This window comes from Bombus bifarius, unplaced genomic scaffold (genome assembly GCF_011952205.1).
Source record: "Bombus bifarius isolate JDL3187 unplaced genomic scaffold, Bbif_JDL3187 scf7180000009451, whole genome shotgun sequence".
Lineage (NCBI taxonomy): Eukaryota > Metazoa > Arthropoda > Insecta > Hymenoptera > Apidae > Bombus > Bombus bifarius.
In genome coordinates this window covers 1-26,859 of record NW_022885127.1, presented here as the reverse complement: position 1 = coordinate 26,859, position 26,859 = coordinate 1, and the positions used below count along the sequence as shown (strand labels likewise).

Sequence of the window (26,859 nt, the reverse complement as noted above, 5' to 3'; positions counted from 1 at the left end):
TATCGAGACTAATTGGAGCGAAAGTAACATAGGCGATAATGATTGTAACGCACCATACAGAGAAGCCGTAGGGAACTTAATGTTTTTACAAACTGTAAGTAGGCCAGATATTAGCTTTGCAATAAATATACCGGCGAGACATTTAGAGAATCCAAACCAGTATCAGTGGAAATTAGTCAAGCGAATTTTGCGCTACATAAAAGGGACCGCAGACATGGGACTCTTATATACAAAAGCAGGCAATCTCGAAACCTTTAGCGACGCTGACTATGCAGGCGACAAAGAAACAAGAAAGTCGACATCAGGCGTTGTATGTAAGTATGCGAATGCGGCCATCACATGGCAATGTAAGCGACAACAATGTATAGCTCTATCTACGACCGAAGCTGAATATGTCAGTGCAGCCTCAGAAGCAAAAGAAATTATGTGGCTACAGAAAATATTTCGTGAATGTAAAATAGAGATCCTTAAGTATATGCTATGTGTAGACAATACTAGTGCCGTGAAATTAATTAAGAATCGAGAATTTCATCAAAGAAGTAAGCATATTGACGTAAGATATCATTTCTTGCCAGATTTATACAATAGAGGCGAAATTGATGTAACGTATGTAAGAAGCGAAGAGCAACTGGCAGATATATGTACAAAGGCGTTGCCAAAACCGAGATTTGAATATTTAAGAAAAATGTTAGGTTTGAAAATTAAAAAGGATATAAAGAGGTAGTTGTTTGTAAATATGTAGAGTTTTTAGGGAGGGCATCGAAGTGATTATTACTTCTCAAAAAAAAAAAAAAAAAAGGAAAAACTCTACATGATCTGTTTAGTCTGCTAGCTTTTTTTTGTAATAAATTAATTTGTATGGAAAAGAGAAAGGCGGCTGGCAAATGTACTTGACTTGAGGCATTGACAAATTAATTTTCAGTTATTTACGACAAGAGTTAGAAAAATATTAAGAGATAATTTGTAAATTTGAGATAATTGTTTGTAGGGATGTAGAGTTTTAGGGAGGGTGTTGAAGTGGTTACCACTTCTAAGAAAACTTTATATCTGGTCTTTTTAGTTTTGTCAAGCACTGAAGCCATCAACAGCGCGTAGACAAAAGACTGCGACGAAGTCAGGCCATAAACAGTAGACAGGCGACGTTGGCTTCGGGGTTTTCAGTTGTTGGGTAACACAGCTAGCGTGCGGATCTGGTCCAGCTCAAATTGTATTCTTACTTATTACACTTCTATTTAAAAATATTTTCTGCCTTACAATTTATCCACGTGTTTTCTCTGTTTACACACCGAATAACCTCAACATATAATAAAACGTTATAACGTATTACATCATATAGTATTACTCTATATAGAATTAAGTTATATTTTATTATGCCATATATTATTACGTTACATGTTGCGTTAGACGGTATTGCATTATATCGCATTACGTTATACAGTATTACGTTATATAGTATTACGTTATATAGTATTATGTTATAACGTATAACGTAATATAGTATTACGATATACAGCATTATGTTTTATAGTATTACGCTATATAGTATAACATTATGACGTATTAAATTATATAGTATTACGCAATAGAGTATAACGTTATATAGTATTACGTTATAAAGTATTACGTTATACAGCATACACCCAACCGGGGTCCCAATGGGAGCAAGGTGGTTCCTATCCAGAACCTCCGACAGCATCCTTCTCCTTCTGTCCGTCTTAGCGCAACTCCATGCCTTAGATTTAGCATTGAAGTCACCCGCAATGATCGTTTCTTTGCATCTCTTCGCAGCTGTCCTAATGGATATGTCAAGTCTCTCCACGTACTCGTCGAAAATGTCTAGTCCAACATTCGGCGAGCAGTAACCGCTCACGCCATACACTTCTCCAATTTTGATCCCGACATAACCCTCCTCTTCGGTTAGCGTATCTTCGTTGGTGTGGAGGCCATTAAATCTGGTTGCCCAGATAGATACATCCTCCTTCGTTTTGTTGTATCTGTCACGTAAATTTAAGGGTAGGTTGTTGAAATAAAGTAGCTGAGTCGTAACACAGCTACTGTCTTTATTTTCTAGCACAGGTTTACACTGATCGGAGAGATGTTCACTGTTCGATGGTTTTTTCTATTTCTCTAGGTGTTCTCGTCTCATTACAGAGGAAAGCTCGGTGTGGGTGTGCCCTTTTTAATTAATAACGCCGATTCGCACCTTCCGTTAGGAAATGTGAGAATAACGATCCACGATGCCAATTGGTTATAGGTCATGTTAATAAATGAAGATAGGAAGAGAAAGCCTCCTACCAACTAGTAGTAGTAGTAATATTGTTTATGGGGAAAACCAGCTTTTTCGTTAGTCAAGTATTGGGATTTCCCCACTATTTAACTACCTGCTTTCCCCGTAATTAGTAAGGACGTATAACAACCTAAGGGCTGTTTCAAGGACCATCCATAAATAGATAACGCAAAAATAATAAACTAAAAGTTTAAGTTTATGGTGGATCCCTGGGCTAATTGCGGGTACGGGCAGAATACCTGCACACATCCGGCCTCTAATATGAATTGACGTTACATGCCAAAGGGCAACTATCTATTCGGCTCAGATATGATGAGCATATCGACGCGCCGCTCCCAGGCCAGCTGCTGCATCAGGTCCTCGGCATGACTGCTCCTATTTAAATTTATCTGAACCACCTTCAGGGTGCTCTTCCTCTAGCTGCCTCTATCTGTATTATCTTTCTGAGATAAAGACTCCGTGACATGATTACTCTGAAACTCAGACCCCATACTGCACAGTATGCACTTCGGATCTTTTCCGTAGTTTGATATTGTGTGCCCTATCTCGCCACATGTCCTGCAGCGCTCCTTGCTAGGACTGTACGAACACCTATTCGCCATCTCATGGCGCCTATAGCATTTGATTATTTTAGGCAAAACCCACATCGTGGCGACAGTAAGGCCTGTGTATCAACAGGTTCTATCTTCGTATTTTCATTCCGCGCATCGTCGTCGCCAGCTGCGCCGTCGCGGATGCGGAGGCGGCAGAGATCGGCCATTGACGAGGCGACGGCGGAGGCGGCAACCGTGCGCTGTTGAACCTCAGCGCTAGACGCTTTCGCCTCCCGCGAGGCCAGTCTCAATCGCCTCACGAACGCGCCTTTGAGGTTTCTGGAGATAGAGGCGATCCTTTCGACCTCCTCCATCTTCCTCATAATGTCAGTCCCGAGATCGGCGGTCGTGTAGCCGACCCTCGCCCGCGACAGCTCCGCCACCAACTCCAGCGTCTCAAAACCGGTAGTGGAGGCTGCGGCGGCCACCGCGGAAGCCCCTGTGCCAGTGTTGGTGTCGGTTTCCGCCCCGCTCCCTGCACCCCCCCCCTCTTCTTCTTACCGGAAACAAGAAACAACACGGAGTCCAAATCCCCTGCTGTCGCGTGCCCCCTTAGCACTCAGGGCGGCGCCCTGGCCGCGACTGTTGGCGGTGGAGGCGGTGTTGTCTACGAACCCGGTAATTTTCCGATATGTTCGCTTGCAACACCCGAAGAGGAAGAACATGACGGCATTTCGTCGTCGGACCTCACCCTCTCACCGCCGCCGCGTTGCAACGGCAGCCCGACCCAGGAAGATCCGGGGCCGCTGATAGCTACATCAAGTCCCTCTGACCTTTCTCGACACCCTACTGGTTGCATGTCTTCTTCTTCACACGTCCGGCGGCCTGGTGGTCCACCCCCGGATGGCTACGGTTGCTCGATGACGACGCAGCGGGACCTGCTTTACAACACGCGGCTGCGCCGGTACTAGGGTATCAGTCCCCTGCACCGTAAACGTTATTGCCTGCTTTCTTCATATCCATATTAGTAATGAATTGTTGGTGCCCAGTCGTCGACAGAAACTCCAGTCCCGTTGCCACTCACTCTTTCGCACCACACATCGGACCGACCCGGCGCAGGGTGACAGGGAGTTCCACGAGATGGTGAGGTGAGTGGTCTTGGAAGGTATGGGCCCACCAGATTCTCCGAAATTCTCCGCATCAGATCGGCAAACTGACGGGTTCTAAAGGCACTGAGCAGCCACCAACCAGCTGTAGGAGAATATCAGATCCATCGGAGTTTCCCAGGGCGTGGTCCCAGGCCCTGAGAACACACACCCGCGTCCTGCTCCCCAACCTAACCCCAAGCTTTTTTTCTTACGTGGACAAATCCTCATGGACACTCTCCCGCTGCCGAAATAATCGGCAACGGCGGAGTATTGTTGGAATCTTACCGACTAAAACTCCACGATGGCCTTCCTACGCGTGTGTCAGGGGTGTTCCGGGGATCTCGATCGAATCGCCTTTCCTTTGCACTGACCCCTCACGTTCTCTTGTTAGAGTCGATTCCAAAAGTTCGCTTAACTTTTAAATTTGGAGCTAGAGGGCATTAGCCCTAGCGCCATTCCCCCTACTAGTCGCGGCCCGTTGGGACGGCGGTGAAGCGGCCCCGGGCCGTCTGACCTCCATCCCTCTTCGTCGCGTTACCCTACAAGGGTGAGAGCTCTTATCCCTTTCCCTCTCTATCCGCTCCTTTACGAGCATAACCTGCTCGCAAAAGAGGCGGACAGCTTCGTACTCCTGTGGTCCATTCAGCATCGCTTCCACGACGGCTGAGGGGGCCAAGAACTCGCCTATGGCGAGACGCAGGGTATAGCGGAGCAGCTCCCACGCCGGACATAGTTCCAGCGTGTGCTGCGCCGTGTCTCTACCCTCCCCGCAGTGGCGACAGGTGTCTGTCTCCTCGCGTCCGAACTTCTTTAGATACTCCCCGAACACGCCGTGTTCGTTGACAATTTAGATCACCCTGTAGGTGAGCGGAAGGCCGCGGCGGCTTCTCCATGTCTCCTAGTGTGGGAGGACGGCCTCCGCGCCTCTATGTTCGCCTTCCTCGTTGATCAGCTGGAAACGCCACTGATCCTACGCGGCCTCCTCGGCGGTGCCTAGGTCGTTTGGGGCTGCCTGCTCGGTCGAGCCCTCTCCTTCCGGGTTCTACACTCCCGTGCGGGCGTACCTCTTTTTGAGCACCAACGCCCGAAGCTCCCACGGGGGAGACGCGGCCAGAACGGTCGCCGAAGCGTGGGACACCGTTCGGTATCCTCAATCGATTCCGATGGCGGTCACCCTGTGCAGCCTCCTAAGAAGCAAGATACTGCGGCGACACACCATCAGATCATTCGCCCATACCGGAGCCCCGTACATCACCCGGGACCGAACGAGGCCCTCGTATAATCGACACACCGCGACTCTCGGCCCGCCGATGTTCGGCAGCAGGCCGCACAAGGCGTTGGCAGCCGCCGTCACCTTCGGAATCAGCGAGTCGAAATACGGCTCGAACGTCTACTGGTTGTCGATGAAGAGAACCAGGTATCGCATTCAAGATCCCACCCCGACGGTTTCTCCCGTCATGCTTATGCTCAGACAAGGCGAAGGAGTCCCTCGCCTCTTCTTGTCGAAGAACCAGACGGCCTCCGACTTCGCATTGGAGACCATCAGGCTCAGTCCGCGCACAGCATGTATGCGCAACGTCTCGTGCCACCCACGACCACCGACCATGACCAGAGTGTTGACGGCGTAACGCATCATGGCCGCGCCCGATGGCAACGGGAAGCGCAATACCTGGTCGCGCAATACCTGGTCGCACGCGATAATTCACAGGATCGGTCCCAACACCGATCCCTGCCGAGCGCCTCCCTCGACGGGCTGCCTTTCCTCCCCATTTCTGTTGGCGTAGCACATCCACCTGTCGTCGAGGTAGGCGCGGATCAGCCGAACGAGGTAGCTGGGAACCTCGAAGTGTTCCAGGACCGCCACTATCTTGCTCCATGGCATGGTGTTGAACGCGTTGACGATGTCCAGAGACACTGCCAGCGCCACGCCGTCCCTCGAAACCATTTCTTCCGTGAGTGCCAGTACGAGCCTGACCGCATAGGTCGTCGAGCGTCCTTTCCGGAAGCCGTTCTGGCTGTCGTACCAATCCGGTACTCGCCCCGACATGTGTCGTTCCATACGGGCGGCGACTACTCTCTCGCAAAGCATGCCGACCTCGTCTAGCAGGCATATCGGCCGGTATGCCCACGGCGAAGTCGCCGGTCGGCCCTTCTTGCGAAGCAGGATCAGTCTCGCTGTTCGCCACGTCCGTGGGTAGACTCCATCTCTGAGGCATCTATCGTAGAGGGGCCGAAGTCTGGGAGCCGCGATCCCCCTTACTTCCCCTTAGATCCGGCTCGGGATCCCATCCGGGACCGGCGCCACGTCGCGGGAGGTCATTTTCCTGCTCGCCTCCTCGCTTCCTTCCCATGTCTAAATTTTCCCAAGGAAAAGTATAATGTCGACGATGGAGAGATTTTGCCCGTGGTCTTGGGCAGTAGAGGGGAAATAACCCTTAATACAGTAGGAAATTTGAAATATATGGGAATCATTGATAAAGACATCAACTCTATAGTGATGAACGTCTTAAGGAGCTCCATCGAGATGTGTAGACATATTTTTAAGTAGGTGAGAGTACGTTCGCAAATTTTCGGATCCCGGACGTTCACAAATTTTAAGAAAATTGTCTTCCTATCGAAAACGAACGCAAGAGGGATTGGTTTTTGGTTAGGCTATTTTTGAGCGAGTGCAGCGAACGACGCGTAAACGTGTGTAACGTACCAATGGTGTGGACCGTAGGGATTTTGAAATATTCGCATCAGCTCGAGGAGCCGAAAGCTTTTTTTGAAATGTTTTCTTAAATAACGTTACAAGGTAACAATATTTTTACACAAATCGTTCTATTTCGGAGGAATACAGACGAATGTAACGTTTATTTGATCGTTCGCTTGGGGTAATTTAGACATGGGATCTACTTGTCGACGTTTCCTTTCTCTGACCTTAGGAGGTAATCCTTGTTCTCATAGCGGACGGTAACGTCGACCACGAGAATCCGTTCCTCGTTTTTAACTACCGGGTCCGGCTGGTGCAGATTACCCCCTACTCTTAACGCAGGTTCGACAAATACCATGACTGACATTAATGCCACCGGTTTGCTCCTCTATTATTTCCAGCATTTTGCATTAAATCTATTATTTCCAGCATAATTGCTAGACTCCTGTAAGGATCTTGATCTCGACCCCTATATTATCTTTAGTTTTTATTTTGGTCTTGCCCTCCCTGTACATGCATTCGATTAAATTGATTATAGGGGCCGGCACACCGTTCCTTGCCAGGCAAAGTTTTAACGCCGAATAGGATACTGTGTCGAATGCTTTGGAAATATCCACAATTGTGAATATCCCTCGTTATTTCTCCTACTGTGACACAAGGCGGCGTTAAATAAATCTATATTAATTTTACATCCATTTTCTGATGTAAAACTTTTCTGCCTTAAGTTTAGCACAATACGCCTTTTCATCCTTCCGTCGAGGATGGAAGAGAAAATTCGGTCGAGAATGGGGCCCATTGTTATAGGACTCCAATTCTCGACCTGGCTGCTACGTTTATTTGGTTTTGGTATTATCTTAGTCCTATTTTCCTTCCATACGGTCGGAAAATAGGAACTATGGAACAGAATATTAAAAATTATTTGCCAATTTTGCGGAGAGCCCACATATCATTAAGTGCTCTTTTTGAAATACATCTGGTCCTGCCGCAGCCTTCTTCCTCACCTTACTAGGTTTCTCGCTCACATCCTCAACGGTTATCAGCGAAAACAATTCACTTATTATCAGCTCAGAGGCTCTGTTTCCTGGGATTAGGGGATTGGATGGTCCTGCCGGTAATAATTATAATTCGTCTTATTTCCCTTATTTTGGGGTTTTGCCTTTTTATTTCTTTCATCATTCCTGTCTTTCTTTTTCTCTATTGCTCCATATAGAGGTGTGAAAATAAATTTATTTAACTTAATAATAAGGGCTTCTCTATTTTCTTTATTATTTGCCCAAACTTCTGATAACCGAGCGTTAACCTCCTTTAACGGCGAGGATACCTAGTTAGTTTCTCTATTTCTTTTTCTAGTTGGAGTTTCCACTGACGGGTAGACTCCTCATTAAATATTTCTCCGCAAATTTCAGGCTCTTCGAATGACCTTGCGTTGCCTGAGTTAACAGGATCGCACTCTCCCTCTGTCACCTCGGCAACCTCCTGAGGGATCGTATCCTCACTAGCTATTCTTAATTTTTGTTCTCTGTTCTCTATTTGTAATCTTGTTCACTATTTGTTCTACTGTCCATCTAGTAAGGATTTTACTTATCTCGATATTAAGGTATTTGAAGTCCTTATAGACTTCATCGAACTCCTTCAGGAGAGTGACCTCCTCTGCAGTCCATTTCCTTGTGTTTGTGGGGTTCCCCTTCTTTCCTCGTTTCTCACGGCAAGGTGCGCATGCCGTTCGTGGGTGGATAATCCTCTCTGCGTCCCGAAGCTCATGGGGCGAGGTTCGCATTTATACGCTCCTTCTTTTCTTTGACTAGTGCCACTACACTTTGGAATGTGGCACTTTGCCCCATGGAGCTTCGGGAAACTTCTTTCGCAATATAAACATCCCCACTGCATGCGGGCATCCGTGTGATGTTGACCAAGATGCCAGTTCAGGTCTGAAAACGTCATGAAGAAAAGGTGAACTTCCCTTTTCTCACAGACCAGAGAAGCAACCCTGCCACCCACCGGTGGCACCATGATTTTGCAATACAAATCCGGGGACATTGCCGAGAGTCGTCAACCATGGTTCCCTCCGAAGCGGATGAATCCACCACAGCGCTTGCGGGACTGAGAAACGCTGCGTTCGAGGCTTCATTACTATTTTCGATTCCGACGTTTGCTTTTTGTGAAATCTACAGGTTAGTCCAATCATTTCAACTCTTAATCCATTTCATTGCCAAGTCGTCAACAGATATCAAAGGAACGGATTCCTTTATTTAAAACTTAGGTGTTTCAATCCATTTAATCACGGCGCAAGACCGTTATCGACAAGCCGATTCTTAGTACTATAACTTCTTCCGCCCCTGCGTCGCCGCACTCCGTTTAGCCATGGACGCCGCATCCGGAGACCATTCCTCACGCCGATCCGCCGTACGTGTTACCGGCGGTACCATATGGAGATAGGAGTACGACTTGTGCAGAAGAGGCCGAAGTCTCCTTAGCCACCGAGCAACTATGACACTCCCAGGGACCCACAACACAACCGTTAAACAGCGGCATGCTTCTTACAACCTACTTATAGCATACTACCGACGTAACCCCCTCGTAGGGACTTGAAACTAATATTTACTCTAGAATTAACATAGTCAATAATAGGGGAAACGTATCCATAGATAAAGAATAAATAAATAACAATAAATAAATTGTCACATAATAAATAATATAAATAAATGACTGTCAACAGTAATAAATAATAATAATGACCAGTCAAATAATAATAAATGATTGGTCCATAATTAATAAATCAGTAAATCAATAAATAACCTGCCATAATCATTATAAATAAATAAATAAATAAATAGTTAGTTAATAATAAAATAAATAAATAAGAGATAAGCCAAATAATTAATATACACACAGATTCCATATATATAACATGTAAGCAGCTCAATTATCTAAAAACATATTGCACACCTCTATTGAACTACGCAGTACGTTTATTACAATTGGTACTCTTTAATCCACCCGTTCCCAATTTTCTCTTTAGAAAATCAGAGACACCTTGGCCCTGACATCTAAGTTCTGCCCATTGGTTTATATGCTCCTTTCTCAACCTCTTTCTAGCTTTTTCCACATCTTCAGAAATGGTTGGCCAATTAATCCTCAAGCAGTTCGCTACCCTTTTCAATTTCTACTCTGTGTCCGCGCCGATCAAACTTTCAACTGCTGGGTCGATGAATTTCTTAATTTTATTGAATTCTTAATTTTTATGGCACTTTTTAGAGTGCCAAGTTTCACCCGGTGCTGAAATCTAGGTAGACTTAGTCCTCCGTTCACCTTTGGGGCATAAAAGAAACCAGTGGCAGTTGAAGGCATAAGATGAAGTATTGTCTTTATTTCCTGTCTGGCCTCGCTATCCAATAATTTTAATACGGTGTCACTTGAAGGATTAATCATAGATCGTATCTGAAACGAGGGAAGATGTACTTTGTTATTAATTCTATATTCTGTGGCATTAAGGAGAGCTTTTTGATTCTCCTTAAAATGCTCAGAATTTCCGGCACTACTATTCCGCAATAGACACCCTTCCACGGTCACATTTGGGCGTCCAGGTATTTAAAGGCTTCATCAGGATCGACTGATGTTATACGATGATTATTTAATTTAATTTCTGGATCTCTAAAAAGCCAGGTGTCCCTTTTGGCAACCACCTGGAAAGATTGATTCTTTTCTTCAGAAATTTTCATACCCAAATTACTCAAGTACCAATGTAGAGTATCCAACTGCCGCTGTGCCTCCAACTCATCCTCGCCAAGCAACACTATGTCATCGGCGAAGGTCAGAACAGGCACTCTTTTCTGATCAGTCACTTTTATGCCACTGGTCTCCTTTTCTATAATCTCCAGCAGTGGCCCGATAAACAGATTGATCAGCAGGGGTGACAAGGGGTCGCCCTGCTTGACTCCTGTGAGGATGTCGACCTCAACGCCTTTGCTATCACTCGTTTTAATTACGGTTTAAATCCTTTGTACATCTCCAATATAATTTCCGTCAAAGGAGCCGGAATACCCTTCTTCGCGTGACAAGGTCTCAAAGCCGAATGGGGTATTGTGTCAAAAGTTTTGGAGATATCCACAATTGTGAACACTCCGCTCTTGTCTCTCTTGCGACAATTCAAGGCGACACTGACCAGATCTAGATTGATTATGCATCTGTTTTCGGATGTAAAGCCTTTTTGCCTTAAATGGCTTGCCCATTTAAGGCAAAGCTGCCTGCATACTGTTCTCGCACGTTTGCGGGGAGATGCGATCTCCAAGAAGCGCGCCAACGGGAGTAGTAAATTCCCGTTCCGATTGACTAATCGACGCGAATCGTTCGATCCCTTATTTCGGTTGCGATAATAAGGGTGGTTAAAGTGAAGATAACGCTGCTATTAACAGGTTATTATATATTTGCACAATCCAACAACTTCGGTGTAATACAAAATGAATGGTTGATATAAGCTGACTATGAATGCGTACGACCTGAGACGCTAGTCGTGTTGTCGTGTATGATAATGGATTTTGTCGACTCACTGTATTCGACTTGTTGACAGACTGATAGACTGACTTGAGTTGATGTAATGACCCACTTGAGAGACTCGAATTGCTTGACTGTGTAGAATAAGTAGAGTTGACCCTCCTGATGTCGTAGAAGAAGTAAAGTTGGGTGATGATGCTGTGTCGGAGGAAAGCTAGCGATGGGTGTGTCTAGTGCACGGTACCATCGGATTTGTTCATGACATTGTTGGTCAGGAAAGTGAGGGCAGTATACATTGCTTTCGATTGGATAAACGAAGGTTGGTGGGCTAGGAAGGGTCTTAGCCGCCCCGATAGAAAGTTGCTAGTAGGAAGCATCGTAGGTGAGAAAAACTAACTTTCTCTTGTCAAACCGTGGTAGATAATAGTCCTTAGAAAGTGATTTAAAAAAAGATATTTGTTCGGTCTGAAGGACCGTAGCTAGCAAATTACTGTGATTTATAACGGGTCCTTGAGACTATTGAGGGTACGCAGTAAGGATGAACGAACATCTGGTTCCCGTCTGTCCCGCGGTGTATGGCCTGGTCTAGGTAGACGGTCGTCTGACGTAACACATACTGATCATGCACAAAAATAGCATTGTGTCTACACTGGAGCCGGCGAACAACTCGTGAACAGAACACAAGCAGACCTGTTCGCGACTGTATAGCCATATAATAGGTTGAAGTAATACAGTAAAGTCGTAAAGTAAAGCATTATGTAGAATCATCAATTGATATACATCCGTATACATTCTGCACTCACGCAGGCACTATTGCGTCAGTTAACTGAAATGTTAATTCAATTGACTTAATTAATATCAATTCATAATACGGACAGGATTTTTGGTTGCTTACTTTTTAATTGCTCTTAGCAGCTTTTGCGGAAAAACCACGTTTTTTTATCGCTTCGTTGGAATTTTGCGTTGCAATTAAAAATGCATCAGAATCGTTCTGAAACTGCCAATTTATTTATGTTCCCAAGTGCGTTACTCTTCTCGAAGCATTCTATTACAAACTTTAAAAACTAGTCCATATATCCTTAAAAGTATGAAAGGAAGTTTTTCACATTTATAAACAAAAACTTTGAATGACAGCAAAGTTAAATTTTACTTGGATATCAGTATATTTACAAAACTTACAGTAGCAATCTCTAAACCTATCTTATTTATTTTTGGAAAACTGTAATCTAACGATTTAAGAAAATTATGTATTATATCATAATTGTAACTGTCATGTATTTTGTTTGATGATGAATAACATACAATTTACTCCGAGATAATCTTTCCACGGAAATTCCACTTGCCTCGATAAAAAAGATATGCTTGTCGAGTCAAAGTCCGAATCTGGGCCCGAGTCGACCTCGTGGCGGGGGCTTGGGACAGGTAAGGATTCCTCACTGAAGCTATCCATTTTTTTTTTACACTGAAGTTATTTTTATTGACATACACAAAAATGTTACAGAGTAGACACAAACTCACAATGACCACACACTCGCGACGTTAGTGACAATGGTCTTAGGTTCGATAACGAATCCGCGGACAACGGGATGGTAGTCGTACGCACTCGCAAAAATGTAAGTCGGATTCTTTGTTAATATTCACTGACCGTAAGGCATTAATCTTTTTGTCGATGAGATCGCAAGAGAGAATGACTTTCCGTCCCGGTGATACCTCAGAGGAAAACTATGATGGGGTGTGTCTAAGGACACGAGATCATCGGATTCGTCGGGGATATCCTACGTTCGGAAAGTAAGGGAAATTGACGTTGCTGCTAATTGGCTAATCTCCATATCGGTAGTTAGAAAAGGATGCTAGCCGCCCTCGAGGGAAGGTTGCTAGTGGGAGACGTCGTTCGTGGAAAAATAGGTCTCTCCTGTCTTCCTGTAACTGGGACAAAGACTGTTTATCTGTTGAAGGATTTTAAGTAATTAGATATTAGTGTTTATAACGGTCCTCGGGCTAGCCGATCACGTACTGCGGAGACGCGTCGGCATCTGGTAAACATGCTGCCCGGAGAATAGGATTTGCGTGTGGCGAGCTACGGGACAGAAACCGTTGGAATGTTTACTACCACGTGACGCTACAAATCTTTCTTTTAAGGAGAGCTATAGGGTTACTCAATGCCTTTGTTAGACGGAGGGTTCGTCCCGTTGACTGCGGCTACGTTCGGCGACTAATTGTCGCCTTGAGCCCAAGCTCATTGTTACAAGTCTCAAACAATACAATTGGGTAGAATGACGACAAATCGTTTAATTACAACTGTAGATTTTAATTACAATGTTTTTATGGATTTTCCCGAGGTTTCAGAGGGAAGGCACCGGTGTCCTCTTATCTCCGACATGCTTATATCGCAGAATGAGCAAAAAGCGACACGTGTAGAGATGTCTATGAGAACTGGCGTGTCAATGGCCATATGACGCTATTATGTGATGAATTACCCGACTGTGTCAATAGTTCTGTGCCAGATCCCGGCAGGTTATAAGAAGCCAAATTTTCTGCATCCATAAAGAGATTTTTACACGTTGATCCTTAACGAATCTTTATAGGTGTCCACTATGTTGGGTGTTCGGGTTATAAATCCTAATCTTAAAACACATGTTTGCCTGGAAAACGGAGTTCGTCAACATTGTAAATCGTGTGTCTTCAAAATTACACGTTATTAACATGGGAATTAAACATTGTATCAAAGCTATTAACTCTTTGAATGCAAGTATGCCATATCTTTTCTAGTAGGAGAGAAAATTTAATGAGCACAACAATTTCAAAATAAATAACATACTTTTTGTTTGCTCGTTGCATTAAATTTATGCTTGTTTCGACAGTTCTGAACATTTTAAAAGTATCGAATGATTTTAGAAATATCTGCTTTTTTGCAAAGTTTGTTAACTATTTTTAAATCTTTTGCTCTATTACTTTCAACATATAATCAAAAAAATCTACAGAAATTGATTTATCACGTTTATCGTGTCTTGTGATCTTTACATAAAGTAATGCCAATGCCAGTGCAAGGGATATTTTGCCTTCAAGAAGTCAGCGAGTACAAGCTAAAATTCTTAGAACAATAGTAAACGCCCCATGGCACGTTAGAAACGAGGATATACGAAAAGACCTAGGAATACCAACGGTCAAAAAGGAAATTAGCAGATACTCAGGAAAATATAAAGAAAGGATAGGAACACACCCAAACCGGCTAGCTGTGGAAACGATCAACACCTCAAACATGGATAGAAGACTAAAAAGGAAACACCCAGCAGACCTCACAAAGGACACAACATAACAAACACGAAGATGGTACCCCACTGGGAATGGTAGCCACCCACATGATAATCAAACAGCTAAAAAATTTTACCAAATGTCCAAACTGGACAAATTGTGAATGTAAAAAATTAAATAAAAGAAAAGAAGCCAGCGCGTGTTGACGACTCTAAAATTTTAACACTTGATCTTAGCAATAATCACTGGATCAATTACTGCCTGAAATATGAAAAAAACCATCTGCACTGAGATCAATGATAGATATTTAAATGATTAAAATTACTTCAATTTTCTAAAAAGGAATACGGGAGAAAACGATTAATTTGGAAATAAGTAAGAAATGGGAACAAAGTTTGTTTACAAAGGCATGAAATTCTTTCTCGCACTTACTATTTCAAAAGAAATAACATACGAAACGAAAGCATTCATAAACAACAAAATTGTTTTACTTTTCCCATTGTGAAATATAATGTTTCAATCTTTCCAGTCATCTATAGTTAATGTGGAAAATAGAAGAACGGTCACGTCCACGTCGTGAACTCGGTAAATTATAAAGCCACGTCGTTGAAGGTAAGTAAAGAGATTGAAAACTCCATGTTACCGCCAAATTGCCATAAGTATAAGCATTTTTTAACAAAACCTTTAAGCGTAATTTAATTTACAATTCCGTTTATAAATACAGGGACAATTTAGAATGACCATTTAGAACAACGGTAAATATTTTGAAATAGTATTCGCAAAAGTTAACGAAATGAAAGAATTAATAAACATTGAAATTTTAATATTTTAAGTAATATAAATTACAGTTTCTTATCGAAATCTCGTTCAGAGAACTTTTAATAAATTATGTGGCAAATTCAACGAAATTTACAGAAATTTGAATCTGATTCATATGAAATACATGGAATCGAAGAATAACAAATACGATGCATCTTTGCATTTGCGGAGAATTTAAAAATGCAAATAACGTAATATATTTTATATAAGAATATATAACATATATTCAAAGTACTCATGTAACTTACGTTGTAACGCTTATACGAAAACGAAATAAAATTCTATTTAGATTTCACCAATTTAAATGTGTTCGTAAGAATATAAATTTGCAATAAAAATTCGCAGATTATTAATAATGCAAATACAAAAAATATATGAAACAGCACAATTTATGAAAAAAGATGCATTTATGAAATTCTTATTATAACATAACGAATACCGTACAGGTAAATACTCAAACGGGATAATCACGAAGGTTTGAATAAGTCGCTGACAATTTTTAGATTTATTTTATTTTCTATAAGCGGCCTCTGGAAGCTAATACACATTTAGCTATCGCAGAGACATAAATTAAAGGATTTGCTTGGTTAATCTAAGGATAATCATTGTATTTGTCGGAGATGAAAGGACATCGGAGCCTTCCCTTTGGAACTTCGGGAAAATCCCTTAACACCGTAATCTAGATTCTATCATAGGCATAATTAAACAATTTTCGTCATTCGATCCGATTGTATTTGTTCGAGATTTGTGATAATGAGCTTGGGCTCGAGGCGACAGTCAGTCGCCGAACGTAGCAGCGGTCACGGGATGAACGCTTTGTCTAATAAAATATGGAGTAATTCTATAGCTCTCCTTAAAAGAAATATTTGTAGCGGCACGCGACAGTAAACATTCCAACGGTTTCTGTCCCGTGGCTCGCCATACGCAGACGCTATTCTTCGAGTAAGATGATTGCCAAATGTCGATGCGTCTCCGCAGCGCATGTTCAGCTAGCCTGAGGGCCCGTTATAAATCTTAAGATTTAGATAACTAAAGTCCTTCAAACAGACAAACAGTCTTTGTCCCAACTACGGGAAAATAGGGGAGACCCATTTTTCAACGAGCTGCGTCTCCCACTAGCAACTTTCTCTCGAGGGCAGCTAACTTCCTTTTCTAACCACCGATATGGAGATTGACCAATTAGGCTCAACGTCAATTTCCGTTACTTTCTGAACGATGGCTATCCTCGACGAATCCGATGATCTTGTGTCCGCAGACACACCCCATCATCGTTTTCCTCTGTGGCATCATCGCGACGGAAAGTCATTCTCTCGTGAAGTCGTATTAGCGAGTTACTTAGCGTCTTTACGCTCGGTGAATATTCTACGTTTTAACAAAGAGTTAGTTTAGTAATACTTCCACCGTAGCCAAGCAAATCGAGTACGACTTGGATTTGGAAGAAGGCGCACCCTGTTATCCCGTTGACCGAGGATTCGTTATTGAACCTAGGATCATTGTCATTAGTTTCTCGAGTATCTAAGTGTCGCGGATACTTATCAAGTCATGTAATAATCGTATTTGCACCAGTTAATGTCTTCTCTATTGCATAACGACAACGTGTAATCCAAACGAAGATTCGTTTTACGCCCCTAACCCCAATTCCAATGTAAATCCGACATATATATATTGTTGTTGTAAATAAATTCTACATTTAGGGAGCAACGAATTCAAGTATTATCCTGTGCTGTAGGGTTATTATAGATGGCAGGGCAGTAGCCGCATGGGGTTCGTTGGCGTTGCAACCAGGCCGCTTCGGTCAGTCCCACTCTGCGACTAGTTGGTGACAGTTGTGTCGAAGTTAGTGGAGAATGAGCGGAGTGGTTTCTCAGTCTAATTCGTGTATTTTCTATGCATGTTTTAACACGTTTCTGGGATATTATTTCTTCACAGTGTATAAAGTGACTTTTTTATACTTGTGAACTGATTAATTCTATCTTTGTTGCTGAATCTCACAATATTCTTGTACGTAAGTATATTATTATACGATTGATGCATCAACATGCCATGCAAGAAGAATTGGAAACTAGGACAAAAAGGAAGAAATGTGATGGAGTTACTTATAACCATAGAAAACGACAAAAAATTCGTAGAAGTTCAAGTGAATCTGACGAGGAGGATGTTGATAAAAAGGAACATAACGATACAGGAATAGAAGTAATAACACAAGAGTCAAACAAACTCCTCGATAAGGGCAAAAGGGTGATGCGAATGGTGGGATATAAAGGAAAAAAAAATAAACAAGATCGTTTAGAGCCAGTTCAAGCACCTAAACAGCATGGTCTTAGAGGTCTTGGACATCATGTTCCTGGACTTGAAGCTTCAGGTATTAAATGGCATCCTGAAGAGGAAGTAATAATGTGTGTAGAAGATATGAAATGGATAAAAAATCCAAATTTTAATATACCTGCATTAGAAGAAATGCAGCACTGGTTACATCAGGGACCTAAAAAGTTGATCATAGATGATGAAATTGATTTCTGTTGTGAAGATATAGTGAAAAATATTATCAATTCAAAAACAGTATTCAATCATTTGGCCGACGTTGAAGTGCGTCGAGCAAGAACACGTTGTCATCCTTATGAAACAATTCGTGGTGCATTTATCTTAAATCGTGCTGCTGTTTAAATAGCGAATATAGATAGAGCATGTAACTTTATGTTTACTAAAGCAGAAGGTTTGGGCGACAATGACCTGCTATACATTGCAGATGTTTCTGCTGGACCAGGTGGTCAAGTTGGGGTTAGGATGCAGTGACCCGGCTACGGGAGATGTCACGGGTCATGGTTTCCCGGGATGGGGTAGCGCTGGCAGTCTCTTTAGACATAGTCAATGCATTCAACACCATACTCTGGGATGGGATATTGGGGGCCCTGGAAATTTTCGAGGTGCCTCCCTACATCCTTCGTGTCATAGGGGCCTACCTGAGCGACAGATGGGTCGGCTACACCGGCAAGGGTGGAGAAGGGCAGTGACCCGTTGAGCGCGGTTTTCCGCTGGGTTCGGTTTTAGGTCCGATACTATGGATCATCGGATACGACGCGGTGCTTCGTTGCCCCATGCCCCCAGACTCGGACATGATGTGTTACGCGAACGGCACATTGGTCTTGACCGGATGACGTTGGTGGTATGAGACGCTGCGCCACGGAGAGCTTGCCGCCGCTTGCGTGATACGGGCTATACGTAGGCTGGGCCTGAAGATGTCCCCAGCCATATGGTTTTATAACAACCGACGTAGGGGGACTCCTCCGCCAGACCTGTGTTTGGACATAAGCGGAGAGGAGGTTGAGGTAAGACCTCACATGAAATACATAGACCTCATCATTGACATTCAATGGACGTTCGGGCCGCACTTCAAGCTCCTGGTTCCCAAAGTGACGACGACAGCCAACGCTCTATGTGGACTGCTGCAGAATATCGGTGGGACAGAAGTAGGAGTGCGCCGACTGTATGAGGGAGTCATCCGTTCTCGAAGGTCAAGATCGGGCCATTAGATCGGTCCTGCCAATTTGGGAGCCTTGAAGGGGCCGCGGAGGGCTTCCGCTATTATTCCGGGACTCAAGAATGGGGGAGCGGGGCGTAGTTACACCTAACCCTGAAGTAATGCCGTAAGACGGTTCCAGGGTTGATGATTGCAGAGAAGAGTAATTGAAAAATGAAGCGTTTTTAGTGGGAATAGCAACGCCATCGGCAGAGTCCCACATACTCCAGGCTTGGGCATGCGTAATAGCATTTTCTCCTCCGCCATTAAGGAAAAAAAAAAGAAAATGGTGCTCGCAAGACATGGAGTATTCGGGGAATACCTATAGAAAATTGGAAAGTAGATGACGAACACCTGTCAGCACTGCGGAGGGTGCGAGGACACGGTCCACCACACGCTGTAGTTTTGTCCGGCGTGGGAGGCCCCCCTTGGTATTCTGTGACTAGCGTTTTGCGCGAGATTAGACGCCGACCACACTCACTGACAACGCTGACAACACTAAAGACCCCTCAACTCTCTCACTTACATTTTATACCCTGGCTCCGGTATACCCAACACGCCCATGCCTCATGGTCAAGTAAATGAGGAACATAACGAGCATCGTTTTGTTGACATATCTGTAATTGAAACGGAGATACGTTGATTTGAATATTTGACTCTGAGAATGCAAAACTTCAATTACGCTGGATTTGACAAGGACCAAAGCTGACATAGCCCAAACCTACTGATGTGCACAGTATTTGGCAGCAAATTTGGAGTTCAGAGCGCTTTGAATTGTCGGCATATGAGCTATAGAAACGGAGATACGTTGATTTGAATATTTGAGTCTGAAAATGCAAAGCTCCAATTACGCTGGATTTGACAGAGACCAAAGCTGACATAGCCCAAACCTACGAATGTGCGATGTATGCGGCGCAAATGAAGAGAATATCGCGAATCGAGTTTTCGACATGTATCAAATAGCAGGGTAGATACTTTCTTTGAATATTTCCACCTGAAATTTCTGTATGCTAGTTAGAATGTAAATGTCATAGTACGATTCAGAACGATACATGACAGCCATATTTCGTTAAAAAATTGTTGCCAATGCGAATTATGTTAGAAGTTTTCGATTATTATTAGCTCCGAATTTTATATATTTCATTCTATTATAAAAGGCACATGCCTGTTAGTTAGATATAATAACAACAAGTTTTCGAATAAAACATTTCTATTTCGACGAAACCCGGGAAATGTAAGCGTCATTGTGTAAGGTAGCATATTCATATAGGTAGAAACGTGTACGTGTTGATGTACGGCGAGAAATAAGCAAAAGAGAATAAAACTTTTTCATTAAGGACTTCGTTTTTTGAGAAAATTGAGTTGGAAAATCCGTTTGGTGCATGTGCATTTAAAGGCTAAGGTGATTATATGCGTGCATACCTGAAGCTAAGAATTCACACATACTTATTGAATTATCAAACCCGTTCATTTAAATTACAAATTTCAACTCAAATTCAAATTTCGAATGATGCCAAAGTCATCTCACCGCTACCATCAAACATAAAGTATGTTACTTTGCTGTATGCATGTTACTGTATCAGCTCTCTGATACTTTAATTATTCTGTGGCGAAACGGTATCAACAGGACGCTGACAGGACGAGGCATCAACGCGGCGCAACACCTCCCGGGCGATCCGCTGGTACCAACCGCCAACACTAGAGGGTTACGACGACAACGAGTCTGTCTGTCTAACTCGCTAGCGATCGAATATACGAGCGATTGATATAAATACCGCACCTAGCGAGACTCCCTCTACGTCTAAGGCAGGGACTACAGGGCATAGCCTTACTGACGAGTCCACCGGTAGTCCCGGGACGAAACGCAAACTCTCTTTTCATCCGCCACAATTCAAACAAAGTTATTTTTGCCATTGTCAAGTAAACTTGAGGGTTGTATGATAGAATAAAATAGCTGAATCGTAACACAACTATTATGAATTCATCAATCGCAATAGAATACGTCTTTACATACGTATACGTACGGTAAAGATATGTCGACTATTCTAAGGATACAGACTAAGTAAGTATATTTTCGACCAATCGCGGGGAGATGCAATCGCGAGGAGAGACGTCAACGGGAGTCGTAAATTCCCGTTACGATTATAGCAATCGACACCACGAATTGATCGATCCCCTGATTTCCGTTGAGATAATAAGGGTGATTCAGTTTGTATAACACTGTGATTCCCAGAATTATAAGTTATATATTTCCAACACGTAGAGTACACTGTTGATTAGATATAAATAAATAACAACTTAGTGCACGAAGATATGCACGCTAAAGCAGGGCTCTTATAATTGAAAGAATTTAGTGTATTAGTGGACGTAGCACGATAGCGTACATAGTAGAGGAGATGGATGTTCGACAATACCGAGAGCCGACTTAGATAGTTTACGTGAATTACGCTCCTCTAGCGTTGTTCTTAGATTTAGACGTTAGGCGTTAGATTTGGACTCTGTAGTTGAATTGACCCTCCAGATGTCGTAGGAGAAGTAAGGTACAGTGACGATGCTGTGTCGTAGGAAAGCTAGTGATGGGTGTGTCTAGCGCACGGGACCATCGTATTTGTTCATGACATTTTTGGCCAGGAAAGTGAGGGCAGTATATATTGCTTCTGATTGGATAAACGAAGGTTGGTGGACTAGGAAGGGTCTCAGTCGCCCTCTGTAGAAAGTTGCTAGTGGGAAGCATCGTGCGTGAGAAAAACTAACTTTCCCTTGTCAAGTCGTAGTAGACAATAGTCTTTAGAAAATGATTTGGAAAAACGATATTCGTTCGGTCTGAAGGACCTTAACTATGAAAATTGCAAGACCCCCGGTGCGTACTTAGGACTATTGAGGGTACGCGCCAAGGATGTGCAGACATCTGGGCGCCATTCTGCACGCGGTGTGTGACTTGGTCTTTGATGTGAATTGACGTTACACCATCTTTATTTATTCTCGAACTAAATAACCCACCACCTTAGGTTATTTAGATGAATTTAATCTCAGGTCGAAATATGTCGTCAACAATTAGTACCACTGCGCCTAACGGCGCGACGCAGGCTAATTATATCTCTGTTATTCCAAAACGGAAGTAAATTTAGAATACGATTCTGTTCAGTGGATCCAAAATCCAAAATTCAAATCCAAAATTCAGTCAGCGCGATATATCTTCAGATGTTACTGATTTAATCGTGATTTTCAATCTTGATTTTTCGTTACTTAAAATTATTCTTGAATTTACAAAACAATAGTGTTGATTCATGAAGTACTACTACTGGTAAATGTTCACCACGTTTTCGATTTACCTGCTATGGGCAGAAGTACAAAGGAAGTATATAAGTATATAGAAGTACTAAGGAGTACTCTTTCTGGAAGGATTAAAGTTATTCTTCCAATGATACATTTACTATTTTATTGGCTGCTAATGATACATACTATTTATTCATTCCTCTATTTTATTTAATACATCATTCAAAAATTGCAAATTAAATTCCGTAATGTTTTCATAAGTTATTGTGATATCGTAAATATAATAATGATTTATTTGTGTAACGTGAACTAATCGCAATAACGGACCATACTTTAAAGAACTCAGTAGTTAATTTACAACTCTGGTCACAACGGATCCAACGCTCTCGCTCTCTCTCTCTCTCTCTCTCTCTCTCTCTCTCACGCGGACCACACTCTCTCGACAACGCTAGCAACACCATCTCGACAACGCAACTCGTACTCTCTGACTTCTCGTTTTACACTCTCTGGCTTCTCCACTAATACTGACTGTTCTAGCATCCCTTTGTCTTTTCTTGGGCCCATCACGCACGTGTTCCGCTACCTTCCGTGGCCAGGGTCACGTAGCCCTTTTCTACGGAACTATTCAATTGAAAGACCGAGGACACATTGATGGGCACGACAGTGCCTCGGCTAGGGCGACATTGTTTACAGTTTACTCGATATCTCTTAGGCCTTTTGCGCACATTATTGGGTAGGTGTTCTTGATGAAACAAACATTAATAAGTTTTTATTTGATCGGCGCTTCCTCCTCACCGAATTCTGACTTCGATGCTTTGTTCAATTTCTAGACTCCATCATAACCGTTTTAGTGCTAATTCAAAATATTCTTCTATACACCACAGACATGCGGCAGCTGATAATATCTGCGCAACGCGAACATTACAATTTTCACATCGGGTGACGTTGCAGTCTGCATCTATAGCGCAGTATCGGTGGTTGAAGAGGCCCTGAGCATCATCATCCAGGTTACTATGTCAGGCTTCACAAAATGTGACGAAATAATTTTGTCAATAGGTGAGTGGAAATGGCTTTGTGCAATTAATAACATTCCATTAATTGGTTCTATGCCTCAGGATGGTTCGATGGCAGCATTCCGTTTTTAGGCATTCCTCGTCCTCTTTTCGTTTATAATGTATTATAGCTATACTATACATTAGAAACAATTTTCGATTATTTATGCATTATGACCGCTCGTGTCTATATCTGTCTGTTCGTATATAATTTATAGTCTACTTCCTGCATGAATCAACTTAAGTTCATATATGTGTACTGTATGTGGAATTCCATTCAATTTTAGATATTTAAATATTTCAGTTAGTTACAATCTTGGAAACTTTATGAAAATAGTCATCATATTTAAATGTTCACCGTTGCAATCGTATCCCATTCTTGCTTATACAGTTCCGATGAATGCGAACGCATAAGTTAGATACAACTCTCTCTAACACTTTATTACTTACATTTATAATTACATGTTGATCATTAATTGTTACTATTATTATTAAAGCACTTATCTTAACGTTTCACCAACGAGTGAATAAAAATTTTTCGTTTGAGTCTTTGTTTTCGAAAAAATCGACTTTGAATTTTCGCACCATACGCGTGCACTTTATCACGTCTCGTTATAACAGATCTCGCTGTAGATTTTTAAAAATATTAAAAAATAAAAAATAAAAAAAAATTTTATTCTATATTTTCGACTTCCTTTTTTCGCGTAGAATCACCCCCTTTCCACTTGTACCACCAGTTACCAACCACCCTGCATATACATAATTATAAAAGTATATAATATAATACATATAATATATTTAGTAAATTGAAACAATTACATATAGGCCGAGCTGGCTGCATGTTTTTCACAAACTTGCTGTTCATATTGATCACACTCTCTCGTAGTCCACTTTCCTCATTTCCGGCTTCCACATGGCTTGCACTACGTGAATCAGCTCAAGTTCCAACAGATATCTATGTAAAAATCCGTAGTATAATAACGATAATCTTTAGGATAGTAAAATCGTTTCTAAATATTAGTCTTAAAATTGAAATATATTGCACAGTTGTACACAGGATCCGCTTATATCTTTGAAGCGTAGCTAATGAACGTAGTATGGTAGTAGAATTCATATGGCACGTGGTTGTGTCTAACAAGTATTAATTAGTTGAATTAGTTAATGACGAATAGAATTTGATTATTGGAAGGTTGGCTTGTGAAGTTTGTGAAATATTTTATAACTGAATATTTATAAATTGAATACTTCGTGCGAATTATTTTAATCGGAAAACATTGTTCTCTCTCTACAATAGATCCTACAACAACCAAATAAATTATTCTACGTGTAAAAGTAAGTCATAAAAACAAATGCAGTTTTCTTATACTGTCTTCCTTATTTTCATTATGTTTTTGGCCTTTATTATATGTGATTTATAGTCACTTTTCTTAATAATATTTTCTTTGGTTAGATACTTGCTAACATTTATATTCATGTAAGAGTTTCATATGTCAGTTCTATTGTCCTTTCGATAAATTTATTTGTTTCTGCAAACAAATGTTTTTATCGTCGAGTGATTGTTTGTATCCAAAAACAAATTGTGCCATCGATAATGGTTAATAATAACCGATAAACTCTTTTGTAACTGTTATTCATATATCCAGAATGCTTAAAAATTAATATTCTTTAATAACTCTAATACATTCGTGTTTTCTTTTAATATTAGTTGCTTCTTGGATTTTTTGTTCTAGTTATCTGATTGACCAGAATTATGTGAGAAATATTTTCAAAAATATGTGCAATTTATGATAAATGCACATTATCATATTCAAAAGCTTATTGCAGCATAAATCTTCATAAATTCTTTTCTATACTGATATGGTAAGTCTGTCTTTTTTCTTTTGTTACAAAATGTCCTATTTCAATAAGAAAGATAAATATCATTTATTGTATCAGTGATGAACGCGATGAAAATACATGGCATGTACAATACTTCTATAGTTAAATACTATGCTCTTAAAAAATAATCATGTTTCTATTAAAATCAACTTCTACAAATATTATATTTATCTTTATATATATCTATATCTTTAAAGTTTCAATAGCGAGCATTGGAATACTTTCGTGAGTCATTGCTCATAACACATACATATTTTATTATATTTTACATATTTCACATATTTTACTATAGTATAACCATATATAAATTCGGAGTATAATAATCGTTATTTTCGGTATTAAAATCGTTATCAAATATCTATTTTAATCTTACAACTATTTAATTAATCTTCAAATTGAAGTACAACCATGGAAAATTAACAAATGAATCACATCTAGATTTTACAAGTATGGCACAAGGTGACTGCGCAATGATTGTGTACATGTTCCACTTCTAGTCCTAAAGCGTAGCCAATCAACAAGCAGCACTACCCCTTTGTCGTCACTGTTATCTTAGAAATCGGTGCTGTTCAATCGTCATTCGTATTCGAATCAAGGTAGAGTGTACATCGTATACAAATTTACTGAACGTTATAAGTTTTGAATTTACCAAGCATGAGTACTAAGTGGAGAATTAAATTCATTCAATTCAATCAGGAACATGATCTGCAAAGTTTCTGTAAAAAGAGATTTAGCGAAGGTAAATATTTTATACATATAATTTTATAAAATGAAAAGATTCGTATACGTATTAGTTTTGTATAAATAATTTTAGCCTAAAAATTTATTCTAGAATAAATGGGGTAGTACAGTAGTTGGAAAGGAAATTATTCTATATTTAAAAGTAAGTCGTAATATAAAATACAGTTTTCTTCTTTTATGTTTTTTTGTATTTTCATTACGTTTTTGATTTTCATATACATAACCGTCTTTCATTTAAAGAAGAATTTACATTCTCAATGACTTTTCATACAAATTTGAATAATAACTGCTATTTTTGATGTGTTATTTTAACCTTTGTCCTTGTTTGTATGGGCTACTCTATCGCTTATTTCCTTTTAATGTTTGCGCGCTGTACTAATTTTGTGTGAATAATTTAGAAATATATGAGGTCTTGCAAATGAAATGACTTGATGTAGAAAATTCTTAATTTTCATAAAATAGTTCTGAACTACCACGATTGGGTGGAAACGAAGAATCTCGGAAATGAATATAAAATAAACCGCTTCGCAAATGTACGTTGAGAGAATACATTACGTTTCATCTAATATTGTTTTTTGTACTTTTATTTCACTTATCTGATCGGCCAAAATTTTTTAGGAATAAATTTTTATAAAAATTTTCTTTGTTAAAGTTATTTTTTCTTTTTTACTTCGTCTTTTATTACAGACTGTCACATTTCAATAAGAAATATTCTACTTCTTTCATATTATTTATGTTTATTTCTACATAAAATTATTTGTGGCATATATATTCTTAGGTTGAAAGACAAATTTGTTGGTTACTACAAAACAAACATAACAAAGTTTTTAAGTTGTTCTTAGATTATTATAAATTGTGAATTTGTCTGAATTGCTATTCTTCTATGGTAAAACGATCTTAGCTTAATACTGCTGTCGAGGATTGTTAGTGAATAGATAATGTAAAATAACGAGAGCGAGAGATTGCTGTCGCAACCCGTCAAATATATTTCGAATAAGTTAAACAAATAAATAAATAAAAGTACAAAAGACGCTCATTCACTGTGTTCGCAACAATAGTGTACGTTCGCTCGCGGAAAACCCGACTCGTAGATATTGATCGCTAAATCGTGTCACTTGGTATATACTGTCTCGCCCGCAATCGAGTCTGTTTATTTATACTAGTCGGGCGGGG

The 26,859-nt window shown here is 41.1% G+C and overlaps 1 pseudogene; it reads right to left on the bottom strand.

The window, feature by feature from the left end:
• Positions 1–2,703: 2,703 nt before the first annotated feature.
• On the bottom strand, positions 2,704–6,319 carry LOC117215220 (annotated as a pseudogene).
• Between the last annotated feature and the right edge of the window lie 20,540 nt (positions 6,320–26,859).